Raw genomic sequence first — 12,588 nt, 5'->3', positions numbered from 1 at the left:
AAAAAACCTTGTTTTTATCATCAAACATTTGCACAGATTGCCTTGAAAAATATTAGTGCTTATCTAAAATGTTATGCAGTTTCTAGAGGGTTTAGGCTAATCAAACCCAATCTACGATAAAAATCTACAAAAAGCCAACTACCTTAAGCTATCAGCTTTTTTTTCGTTTCATATATAGCTTAAAGACACACACATGTATGTATGTACGTCTATATGTGTATATACATATATATATGCATATGCACTTGCGTATATATATATATATATATATATATATATATATATATATATATATATATATATATATATATATATAGCCACAAAAAACTATTAAACAAAAAACTGCAATTGCCTTTAAAAAAACATATTATTGTTTTCATAAGATGAGAGGAAAAAATGTTTAAAATGAAGAATATAGATAAGAGAAAAGAGTAAACACAGTAAAAGTTATTAAATAATGAAATATTGTAAAACAAAAAAAGAAAAAACAAAGAACTATAACAAAATAAAAAATATGTAAAGGCAAACAAATATTTCAAACCGAAATTTCATTTTCGCTAAAATCGAGCAAAACAACGCCTTTCATTTGTCAAATAGAGGAATATAAAAACTTGTTGTTATATTTGTAATGATGTAATATCAATAAAAATAGCTGTATGTGGATAAGTTGGCAAAGTCAAGATAGCTATAAAATCTATAATCAGAAAAATTGAAAATATTCATCATTCTCAATAATTAATTAACTAAAAGTAATTGGAATCAAAACTTTGATAATTTTATCCCACGGTTTTTCAAAATTAAATCAACTTTTACATATTGAGTTTTTCACATAATCTTGTTAAAAGCGAAAAAGAACCCATTAAAAAGTACAGACTGAAACCTAAAAATATAATATTTATTTTAAACGCATTTCAAAAACAACTGTATTTTTATCGGTATTCGTGCTTAATCGCTGCCGTTGAGTTCTGACGTCATGATCGTGTTTTATCAGGCAAATGCAAAAAGTCCAGAAGTGAAATGCAGCAAATAATTGCAGAAAACAGAACATTTTAAAAAGATAAGTCTTTCTTCAAGAACATTTTACTGTTTTTCAGCAAACTTTTGTTCTAATAAGTAAAAAATCTGAATACTTTTCCCCAATACACTTTTGAATTTTGAAACACCCAATAAAAAATTCAACTTCATGCGAGCTGTCTGTTCCTTTCGCCCGAAACTGAATGTAGAAATACAACTGCTACCAATGATTATAGAGCTTAAATTTCACAGTTAAAAACTAATTTTTCAATGAGACTGAACGAAATAATAACTAAAATCGTTTTGACCATGATTATCGAAATCGTTTCGATCATGATTATCGAAATCGTTTTGACCATGATTATCGAAATTAATAAAGTTTATTTGTGTTGAGCTGCTTTTTGTTGAACGCTGTATTTAACAACTGTGAACTAACAAACGTTCAAACTACTGAAAAAATACTCAAAATATTCAAATAGTTCAAAATACTGAATAAAGCACGAACTGGAAGTAAAAACACTTCTCTCAGTGTATTTAAGGCGTTTTTTAAAGAATTTACCGACATCTCTTTAAAAATGTGACCGATTAGTGGAATTCTGTGTGGTTTATCTGGTCCTCAATGTTAATTGAAGACCTTTGTTTTGGAGACCCCAAATATTCAAATATATCAAAAATTGAAGACCTCAAATATCATAAACTGACAGTTTTTCTGGGGTTTAAAGCCAATACCACGGCTTTAACACACCGGTTTTTTTTACCTTTGAATTTGAGGTACTTTTTTGATTGTTTTAGAAATATTTGGATAAAACAGTTGCATGGAGCCACAGACGGAATAATAAAATCAAATCAAATCAATACAGAAAAATTTGGACATTTGATGTTTTAGAACAAGGCCTTCAAATTATGTCGTTGTTAGCCTTGTAGTTTAGCTATGATTATCAAATAAAAATCGAAATGAAGCCAAAATGATGAGTGTAAGGTTTTTGCAATTACTGACGTGTTAAACTCTTATATTTTGGATTTTTCTGTTAAAGATGTTTAATAATTCATTTTGTTAAAATAATTTTTTATCCTACTTTATATTTTTTTTCACTTTTGTTTAAGCTTGTAAAACTATAAACTTTTTGTTATTCAAATTGTTAAAATTACAAACTCTTTATATAAATATCGTGCAGTGGCGAATTAAATTTTGTGAAACCAGAAAAAAACCTTCGTAAAAACATCACTTAAAACTACCCCTAATTAACCTAATTAGGAATCTCTTTAAAAAAAGAGTAAAAAAATTCTTGGTGTAATTGACTGCAAAAATTTCAGCCTACATAGGATTTTGTTTGTTTTATATATTCGGCAGTAGTCTTGAAATATTTCGCATGCATTGCCTCTCTTAATAATAATTAATTCAAGGTAAATCCTAGCTGTCTCATTCAGAAGTTTAAAAGAAATGTCTTTGGTTTTAAGAGCCAAAGAGATGCGAGCTTTTTTTAGCCCCAAAACAAAAAACACACAAAAAAGTTATTTTTAAACTGAATTATTTTAAATCAAGGATTTACTATGATTGATTATTATTTTAACATAATTTTCAGATATTAATTTTATAATTTTTCAATTCATAATGGAGTTATGTTACTAGGAGTAACTGGTAGCACTTTGAGCCCAGTTGCTAGGCGGACCTATGGGTGTATGGTAAAATGAAGTGATCCTTGTTTATTAATATGACTCATTGTGGAATTTGGTCATCCTCAACTTAATCACTTAAAATTAATTTTTAATGCAAAAGTATGGGTATCTTATTCCAGGTGTGCAGAATTGTTTTCTACCTAGACCAATGATAGTTATTCATCATAAACATCCTTTTTGAGTTTGTTGTTCAGGATTTTTAGCTTAAAAACAAGCATTTGTCACTTTTTGATTGAATTCAAATCTTCTTAATAAAAAAATCATAGTTCGAAAACGTTTAAGTGAGTGGCTTTATTTGGATAGAGAATAAATTGAAAGTCACAGAAAAGGAAACTTTTTTTTGTTCACCCAGTTCTTATTTATAGGGCAGTTTTTGTAAATATCATGAATTCCTCTGGAAACGTTCTTTTTAATTCATTTCTTACTTCCCAATTTGGTGAACTCGATTATTCATATATGGTATGAACTCATAAACGCATTTTTGTAAACACAAAAACAACACAGACTTAACAATAGTTTTTTGAACAAACTGGATAGGGGAGACCGGGGTTAGTTGGAGCACGGGGCTTGTTTAAACATTGAACTTTTGATCTGTCTAACAAGCAGTTTATTAATGCACATAAATTTGAATACGAAGATTTGAATAACAAAATACATACTACTTTGTTGTTGGATAAGATAAATTATGAAAATTAAGTTTTCAAGGTTTTAGAGAATTTTATGTTTTTAGAGATTTCATGAAAGTAACTTTTTGTGATTAAGGTGATTGTACAGTTATCTTTTAATATAAAAGATTATAACTTGTAATCTTGTATTATGAAAGATAATAACTGTAATCTTGTGTGATAAAAGAAAACTGTAATCTTGTGTGATAAAAGAAAACTGTAATCTTGTGTGATAAAAGATAATAATTGTAATCTTGTGTTATAAAAGATGATAAAATAGTTTGATAACATTTAAAGGCTAGCAGTAACAGTATCGAAAACAATCAAACTGATTAATCTCGAAAAGGGACTTTCCGGAATAACATCGAAATTGAGAATAACATCGAAATTGTAAAAAAAGGAGTTGTATCAAAAATCCGAAAAACAGAACAATCTTGAAATTGTGAAAAAAAGAAAAATATCGAAAAGGGACTTTTCGAAATAATATTGAAAAAGAGAATACATCGAAGTTGTTAAAAATGGAATAGTATCGAAAACCCGAACAGCAGAATAATCTCGAAATAGCTCAAAAGAGAATAATTCGAAAAGGGACTTACCGGAATAATATCGAAGTTGTGAAAAAAGGAATAGTATCGAAAATTTAAAAAACGGAATTAGATCGAAATTGTGAAAAAAGGAACAATATCGAAAAGGAACTTTCCGGAAAAATATCGAAATTGTGAAAAAATTACGTTATTGATTGTTTTTTATCCTAGGCGGAGTAAGAGTAATTGGAAATAATTTAATAGCGTTTTTATATAATAAATTTATTCTAATAGATTTGAACAATTGTGTGACATTCTAGTGTTCAAAATGTAGGTAAAGGGAAAACTTTTACTGAATCATTGAAAAGGTTCAATTATGGATGGTATTGGTGTGTATCAGCAATCAGGTGTATTGCTTTCCTGGACTTGTTGAATGCATGGCTGACAAAACAAAAAATGCCTGCAAGGCATTACCAATCCATTTCGTTCATTGACGGTGCAAACAATGCACTTCGGTGACTCTGTTGAAGTGGAAGTTGGCAAAGGAAGACTCTTACCAAGCTTGTCCCATGAGTTTTCATCCAAAGCACTAAAATTGTTTAAATACTTCAAATACAATTTTCCATATTTCATAGAAAAAGATTATATAATAAAGTTAAGTTGGTTAGTTTGGTAAAAAAGTTAAAGAAGGTCGATAAATAAAAAGTGTAATACAAAAACTTGGAAAATTATCTTGCATAGCTTTGAAGTTTTGAAAGAGATATGATACTGTTGACAGGAATCTCTCAGTTGTCCAAACTCCGTCTCGAAGGCTTTTCTCAAAACAACGCATTTTTTCAATTGCTCTATAGTCGCGGTGGTCACGGCAGACTGGCTGATTGCAGGCAAGCTGTTGAAGCTCTTGAATCGTATGCACTTTTACATGTTGATTAAGCAATTCCATAAACTGCCAAAATCCTCTATGTCGATTGTCCATGTTTGTTTTCAGACGTCTATTGAGACCTTCTGCATTGTTATATTAAGGTGAAAAGTTAGGAAATATTCATCGAACTCTTAATTATGTTTCTCATTGAAAAGTGACTTAGTATTAAAAATTTCTTAAAATTTTCTCTTCGTACTAGTTTTTTATAAAAAAAAAAAAAAGCGTGATCAGAAAATCATATTTTCGATGTTTTCATGAAAATGATATTTTCGATGTTTTCGTGAAAATCATATTTTCGGTAGTTTTCGTGATAATGCCTAATATGCAATTTTTTACCGCTTTTTTTTGTTTGTTAATTACAAAAATACTAGACAAGGATTTTTTAAAATTGTTTTTAGTATTTCTATTACTAAATTTTACATTTATAATTTTAAACAAACAAGTTATTGATAAAAAAATGAATCATCAGATAATTGATCATCTGTCTCTAATAAAAGATTTGCAAGCTCAGATGCTCTGTACTTTTTTTTCTCATTCCCCTTCCTATTCAACTTTATCATATAAGTTGTTTTTTTGTTACTATTTTGTCTTTGTTGGAGCGTCAATGGAATAAACAAAGTGAGACTTTAAGTTTTGTCTTCAACTTGAGTCCCTTCATAACCTTCTTGTTAAGCTAGAGCCTTTTGACTCTCTTGAGTGTCTGTCTGTAGCTGGTGTTGCTCTTTAGGTTTATTTGACTCAGAAAAGCCTTTTCAGGTGCACCTCTTTTTTTAGTTTTAGCTTGAATTTGTGTTTGAGTCTTCGTTTTAGATTTTCCCTGCTGTTAAGTCTTCTCAAGTTGGTGATGGTGTGACATGAGGTAGCTCATATGGCTCTTCTTCCTTAGTTTTTTCCAAATCTTTGAGGCTGTAAAGAACCCTATTGTAATTTTGACTTACTAAAACTAACATCTTAGTGTCTTCTAGTTTTATATTAAGCCTCAAATCTGTATCTTTTACTGAAAATATTTTTTCTGATGAAGCAGAAGCCACAGGTATAACTTACAGCCAGACCAGCTAGCAATTCCAAAGCATCCACATCCCTTTTAGGATTGGCCATTGTCTTATACTTTACATTCAAACATAAAGGGTGGTTTGAGCTTTCATTGGCTTGAGTATGAAGTTCTAGGACGCTGCACTGAAACCTGCCTCCTGTCTTTCAAAAATTCAGGTTCACTGGGTACATAGCATCGTTAAGGTCATCATCCAATGACTCGTAGAACTGGATTATGGCTGGGTGATTGTCAACCAACTCCTTGATAATAGCTTCCCTCCCTTCCTCACTGTATACTATATTTTACTCCCTTCCTCACAGTTTACTATATGAGTGTATATCCTCAATAATATGGGTGCAAAACCCACGTTATTGTTTTTGACTCCAATCCTGTTATTGGGTAGACTTATCTCAAATCCTTCCATAAAGTTCTGTAAGCACCCTGTAAATTTAGGGTCGCGCTCTTCAATGTCATTTACGGTTCTTTTGCAAAGTGAACGGTGATTTAATGTCTTTTTGAACTTTGTGCATGGTCACCTTTTTTTCTAAAGACCAGTAATCAGGGCATCGTTTACATTCTGCCAGAAACGGTAAAATGTTGTAAGCACTGTTAAACTCTAACTCATTAGGAATCAAACTTTTTTCATTCTACCGGTAACGCCGATACTTACATGGGATACCTTAATTAAATTGTTTACGAATGCACTGGTTAAATAGGCATCACTTCTATTATCCTATTATTCTATTCCATCACTTTATTCTATATATACTTCAATTATCGCTAATAGATTATTTTTGTTATTTTATAATTATTAAAACCAGCAAGCTAAATTAGAGTTTAAATCGAGGATTCTTTTATTTGGCATGTGTTTTCAGCCATTTAACTCTTTCGCAACCGTACATCGTTGACAGCGGCTTGTCTTTTATTTATATAATTTAGAACAAAAGCTCTTGGCTGCGGCTTTTTTATATTTATTGAATTATTAAAAACAATGGTTTCCAACTCTTTACAATTCTTAATTATTTTTATAAAGCTTTAAAAAACTTAATTATTTTAAATTTTCTTTTATTTAGTTTTTCATAGAGATTTGTTGTTTCAATTTAAATTAGTTTTTCCATGGAAGTGCAAGAGACGGACGTGCTACGATATTGTTTTTTTTGCGAACCATGCTCGTTGCACATTATTACAAATCTTTTGTTTTAAACAATAGAAATTAAATTACACTAAAGTCTGTCGGATTCGTCGAAAACTTTTGGTCTCGTCTAACCAGTCACATCAACTTCCTTTTAGTTATTAAAGATAACAGTAATAAAACCATGTTTTAAGCTTAATTTCATATACCTAGACATTCTTAACATTTTAAGAAATAACGCTGATGATGATATAGAAATTGAGATCATTTACTTAACTACTTAAGTACGTGTATAACTAGAGATATAATAAATAATAAAAAATATCAACTAGTTTTGTTGCTACCTAGAGCACAATGGTTTCATGTCCGGAGAACTACTCCATCTATTATATTGCTGTAAACTTCCAGTTATTGAATATTATAGAATATTTTATTTTTATGTTTAACAACAGAAGTATACAAAGTTAAGGATAAATATACATAAAATGAATGTAAATACAGTAAAGAAAAAAATAGCTTGTCAAAGCTTTAAAGAACTTAGCAAAGCCTAAATATTTTATATTAAAATGATATTAAAATGATTTACCATCTATATATAAACTAATTTTTATTTGACAAAAATAAATGGGTTATTATGTGCTTTTTGTAACAAATGAAACAATATATGAAATATGAAAAACGAAAATATGAAATATGAAAAACGAAAATATGAAATATGAAAAACGAAAATATGAAATATGAAAAACGAAAATATGAAATATGAAAAACGAAAATATGAAATATGAAAAACGAAAATATGAAATATGAAAAACGAAAATATGAAATATGAAAAACGAAAATATGAAATATGAAAAACGAAAATATGAAATATGAAAAACGAAAATATGAAATATCTGGCAGCATTTTGAAAGATAATTATAAATCTGAATAACTTTTTAAAAGGTTTTGCTTTATCAAATGAATTATAAGAAAGCCCATTTGAAAATACACTAATAAAAAAGTAATGCATAATGGAATATATATTATGGAACTTATAGAGTAGTCGAGGCAAAAAATGGCGACATATAGGAAAAAATACTAAAAAAATAAACAAAATTAAGGCTGGTGAATGAAGAACCAAGGAATTGAATGAAACCGGATCTTGACAAAAAATTTTATTCAAGCTTTTTTACATTTCGCTAAAGTTTTTTTAGTCATTTTAAAATTATCCTTATAGATCTATTTTATCATGGACAGATTTCGTTTACACGAAAAAAGTTCCCAAATTTACAAATGTTCATATCTTGAAAAAATGATGAAAATCTGTTCGTGCCGACAGCTAATTTCCTTTACCTTGGTGTAATGGGTTAGGGTTAGGGTTGGGGTTAGGGTTAGGGTTAGTTTAGTAATATGTCAACGCACGAAGTAGTTACTTTAATATCCTGAACAGTCTTATTAAACAAATGCTTCAAAAGTCCAAACTAATACGAGGTGATCAGAGTTTCTGCTTTAAAACTATGGGCAGCTATTTTAATAGGCTTTTTTGTTGACGGGTGAAAATTTAGAACTTGTCGGAAACTCGCATGGCTCGCTGATTTCAACGGCCTCTTCGATGTTAAACAATGAGTTGCACGTCCACCTCTTTTACGTCCCGCGGTTTTTACTTAATTCGAACTTTTCTTGAAGATTACTTGCGGTCATAAAATTTTTTAAAAACTGGTGAAAAGTTATCAGGCTTAATAAATTATTATTAGGATACGTTATTATAAACGAAAGAGACCAGCAAGAGTCACGATGTCAAGCGTTACGATACTTGCTGCTGTCAAAAAAGTAGTTGATAATGGAAAGAAATGCCTAGGAGTTGCAGCAGACTATGACATTCCTCATGCGACACTTGATGATAAGGACAACTGAACAATGGTAAAAATAACTTTTTTTTTGAGCTAATCCTTTAATTCTGAAAGTAATACTAGTGTAAATACCCCCGGTTATGAGTGTGGAAAAGTAAGAATGCTATTGATTGTAATAAGTTTCGTATAACCCCCTAAATACAACCAATAGCATTCTTACTTTTCCACACTCATAACCGGGGGTATTTACACTAGAATTACTTTCAGGATTAAAGGATTAGCTCAAAAAAAAAGTTATTTTTACCATTGTTCAGTTGTCCTTATCATCAGACACTTAGAAGATACTGCATCAAAGTAAAAGCAATTCCAAGTACCTTGATCAGTTTAATTGTGGAAATACCACAATTATTGAAATGGTTTTACTACGGAAGAAGAGAATAGTGCCACCAGCTTTAACATATATGTGAATTCGTTTTTTCGACAATCTGAATTAGTTAAAAAATAACAAACACAGCTTTACCGCAATGTATATTTAGAATGTGATGAGCCAGGCTGTACAACTAAACAAAAGCCAAAAAAGATTGTTGCCAGAAAGAGAGTGAAGCAAATTGGAGCTATCACATCGGTTGAGAGAGGATAATTAATGACAGTGTGTTAAGCGGTGAACACTTCTGGGAATACTATTCCAACAATGGTTATTTTTTCCGAGAGTAAATATTTGCAACCATTTTGCTTGTGATGGTCTAACAAGATGCATTCGAACTACGAATCCATTGAGATGGATGGATGGACAGAGTTTTTGCTGTTCATGAAGCACTTAGTGACTCATGTACGATGCACCCCGCAGCGTCCAGCTTTAATGCTACTCGACATAAATCGCATATTAACCTAGAGGCTTTGGATTTGGCGAAACCCAATGGATCCGTAATGTTGTTCTTTCCGCCTCACTGCTCACACAAGCTGTAGCAATTAGACAGATCTGTGTATTAAACACTGCATGCGACACATGAATGAAAATAACTAAAGATAAAACAATGACTCTTAATGAAATTTTAAGCTGTGTAAGCTATGCACTTTCTCTGGCAATTACTCTATATGTGTGAAAGTTTTAAAGTCAGTGGAATCTGTCCATTCTATTGCATGATTTATCCAGATGTCGCCTAAATGCCTTCGAAAGTTACAGACCGCCCTGTTCCAGTAAAGGCTATGGTACATCCTGAAGTTGCTGCTTTAGCTACTATCTTTCAAAAACTTCCTGCTTTGGCTACTGGTAATAATAATAAAACAACAACTGTGATTTTTTATGTAAACTTTGATTGTGATGTTTTCCCTTTATTCAGGTTCAGAACCAAATAATACTAAGCATATCTGACCTTTAACGCCAGGACTTCTCAAAACTCTATTAGCAGGTATAGAAAAACTCAGCAAGAAGTTTTTGAAGAATTTGAAAGCGTTCGCCATTATAGATCATTTCGATACCACAAGTTTTAAAAAAAATTGACCCAAAAAAGGAAGGAATCGCGTCTTCACAGATACACCGGAGAAAGAAATTTGCGGAAAAAAAAAATGCTTATAAAAATTGCACCAAAAAAAGTTCATGCTGTAAAAGGCAATTTTATTAAAAGGGAACGCGAGACAAAAAAAACCTAAAAATAGTTAAAAATTTTGCATTAGCGAGCAAGAGAACTGCCTAGAACTTTTCTAGCGAGTCCAATCCGGGAGAAATATATAGAATAGAAAATATATTATCGTCGAAGAAAATAAATTGCATTTGAAAGTTCATAGTTTTATTTCATCACAAAAAGTGCCAAAAAATAGCTTTTATAAAATTTTACAGTTTTACAGCATTTAAAATTATCTAGATGAGCAGGGCATTTAAAATGATTTAGATGAGCAGGACATTTAAAAATGATTTAGATGAGCAGGGGATCTAAAATGATTTAGATGAGCAGGGAAAGTTCCACAGATAATAGATCTTGCGTAAGACAATCTAAAAAGTACTAACTTGACTATGTTTTTCAAGAAAAATTAATTTTACAAGTGTCAAATGTTGACACTGACCAAATGCCATTTAAGCTTCTTCCCATAATCTGAATAGACTTTGTTTCTTCTGGACCTTTCCAAGTGACTCTGGAAGTGGTGGTGCATGAATTTAAGAGCTTGTTCACTGAAGATGGCAAGGAGTATTTTTTTCATGGCAACAAAGTCCTTGACAAGAGAGAACACTGCATGAACTTTTGAAATGATGATGATCCTTGCAGGGATTGATAGGAACGGTAAAACTAAGCAATTTTCTTCTCATAATCATTATAATCATCCACCAGAGTTATGCGAAAAGAGGCGGTGGCCACACCACCAAACGTTCGGAACGTGTCAATCAGGCCGAAGACCTGAATTGTACAATCTGACTCAGCCAGCCTTTAAAAGTCTAAATTTTTGAAAAGTTTATAATAGCCATTTCCTGCAAAGTGACCTCATGAAAAGACTGGATCTGAATGTGATGGGCTATAGGGTATTCCATGGCTTTTGGTCACACTTCCATTAGAGTCTTGAACAAATAGTTGACAACTCCAATGATATGGAGCTCCATCGGAGGAATCACTTCCAGGATGAGGTTACTATAAAGTGCAGGAATCAGAGATTCATGATCATTTTTAAAGAGGTTGGCTTTCCTGATGTTGCCACCAGAAGTCTTTAACTTTTTGTACAGGCATCTGATGGATGCCTGAATTTGACAAGGCTGTGTTGAGTTAAACTTGGCCTTATAGTCATAGTAAGCGGGCAACCAGCTTTAGCTTGTACGATGGACAGTTCCATGGAGAAATGTTCCATTGGACAGCTCCATGGGGAGGTGCATCTTGGCCGGCAATCACATTTGATCTTAGTTGAGAATCTTGAGACGCAAGAAGCCTTATGCACCCTGTAAACAGCGACTGTGTGTAGTTGTGTGGACGCTCTTTTCCAACAAGACATTCTGAGCACCTTTTATTTGCCTGCACTCTTTGCGGCTTTCCTATCTAAAAGATCCGACATTCACAGCTTGTGCCTCTTGAGTCTGACCTTGGTGTGATTGTGCTGAATTTGAAAAGGGAAAGAAGAGTGACACTCTCACCATCGGACATTTAGCGAAGGTCCATACGGCATGGCTCACATTCCCTGTGGAACTTACGTGTCAGTGAAATCCTTATCCGTGGCCGTTTGCACCCTTTCTTCCAATAAAATTTGTCACCTGCCTTAAACACATTCTCTTGCATAGGAAACACACAGTTTTCCGACAATCATCATGTGTTTTAGCTTTGTTGGGCATTTTGCACAGGAGTTTAAAGTCTGAACTGTCAATAGTTTTGCAACTCAAAAAACGGTGCAGTTTTCCAGAATCCAATTCTAAAGTAAAAATATTCAAGACTAATGCTGAATATGCCATTTTTTGATATAATATTTTCGTTTCTTTTTTGATAAATTAAAAATAGTAAGAATTCAGCTAAACATTAAACAACGAGCAACTGAATGTAACTGATAGAGTTACCAAAAACGGATGTTGTTTAATTTATGTTAGAAGAGTCTGGTAAATTTTGATTAATCGATTTTATTCAAATCACGTTTTAATGAAAAAAAAAAAACAAAAAAAAAAAAAACAAAAAAAAAAACAATGGCTATTCTTAAAAAAGATTTTATAAATTAGGTATTGTAAAGTTTTAAAAATTGACAGATAAAATGAAGCTTTAAAAATAGAGTAGTTTATGAATGTGAGTCGATTAAAAATGTAGATGTTTAAAAATAGAGGATTTTATA

At 31.5% G+C, this 12,588-nt stretch overlaps 1 protein-coding gene and 1 pseudogene across 2 annotated transcripts in view; one reads left to right on the top strand and one right to left on the bottom strand.

Moving 5' to 3' along the window:
• LOC145192501 (uncharacterized) overlaps nt 1–12,588 on the top strand; it is a 158,688-nt gene that overhangs the window by 79,200 nt on the left and 66,900 nt on the right. The gene's annotated exons all lie outside the window — the stretch shown is intronic.
• On the bottom strand, nt 4,163–4,856 carry LOC149894768 (uncharacterized; annotated as a pseudogene).

This window comes from Hydra viridissima, unplaced genomic scaffold (genome assembly GCF_058129835.1).
Source record: "Hydra viridissima isolate aposymbiotic clone 2 unplaced genomic scaffold, HvirCarnegie_v1 scaffold_1, whole genome shotgun sequence".
Taxonomy (NCBI): domain Eukaryota; kingdom Metazoa; phylum Cnidaria; class Hydrozoa; order Anthoathecata; family Hydridae; genus Hydra; species Hydra viridissima.
This window is presented reverse-complemented; position numbering and strand designations above follow the sequence as displayed.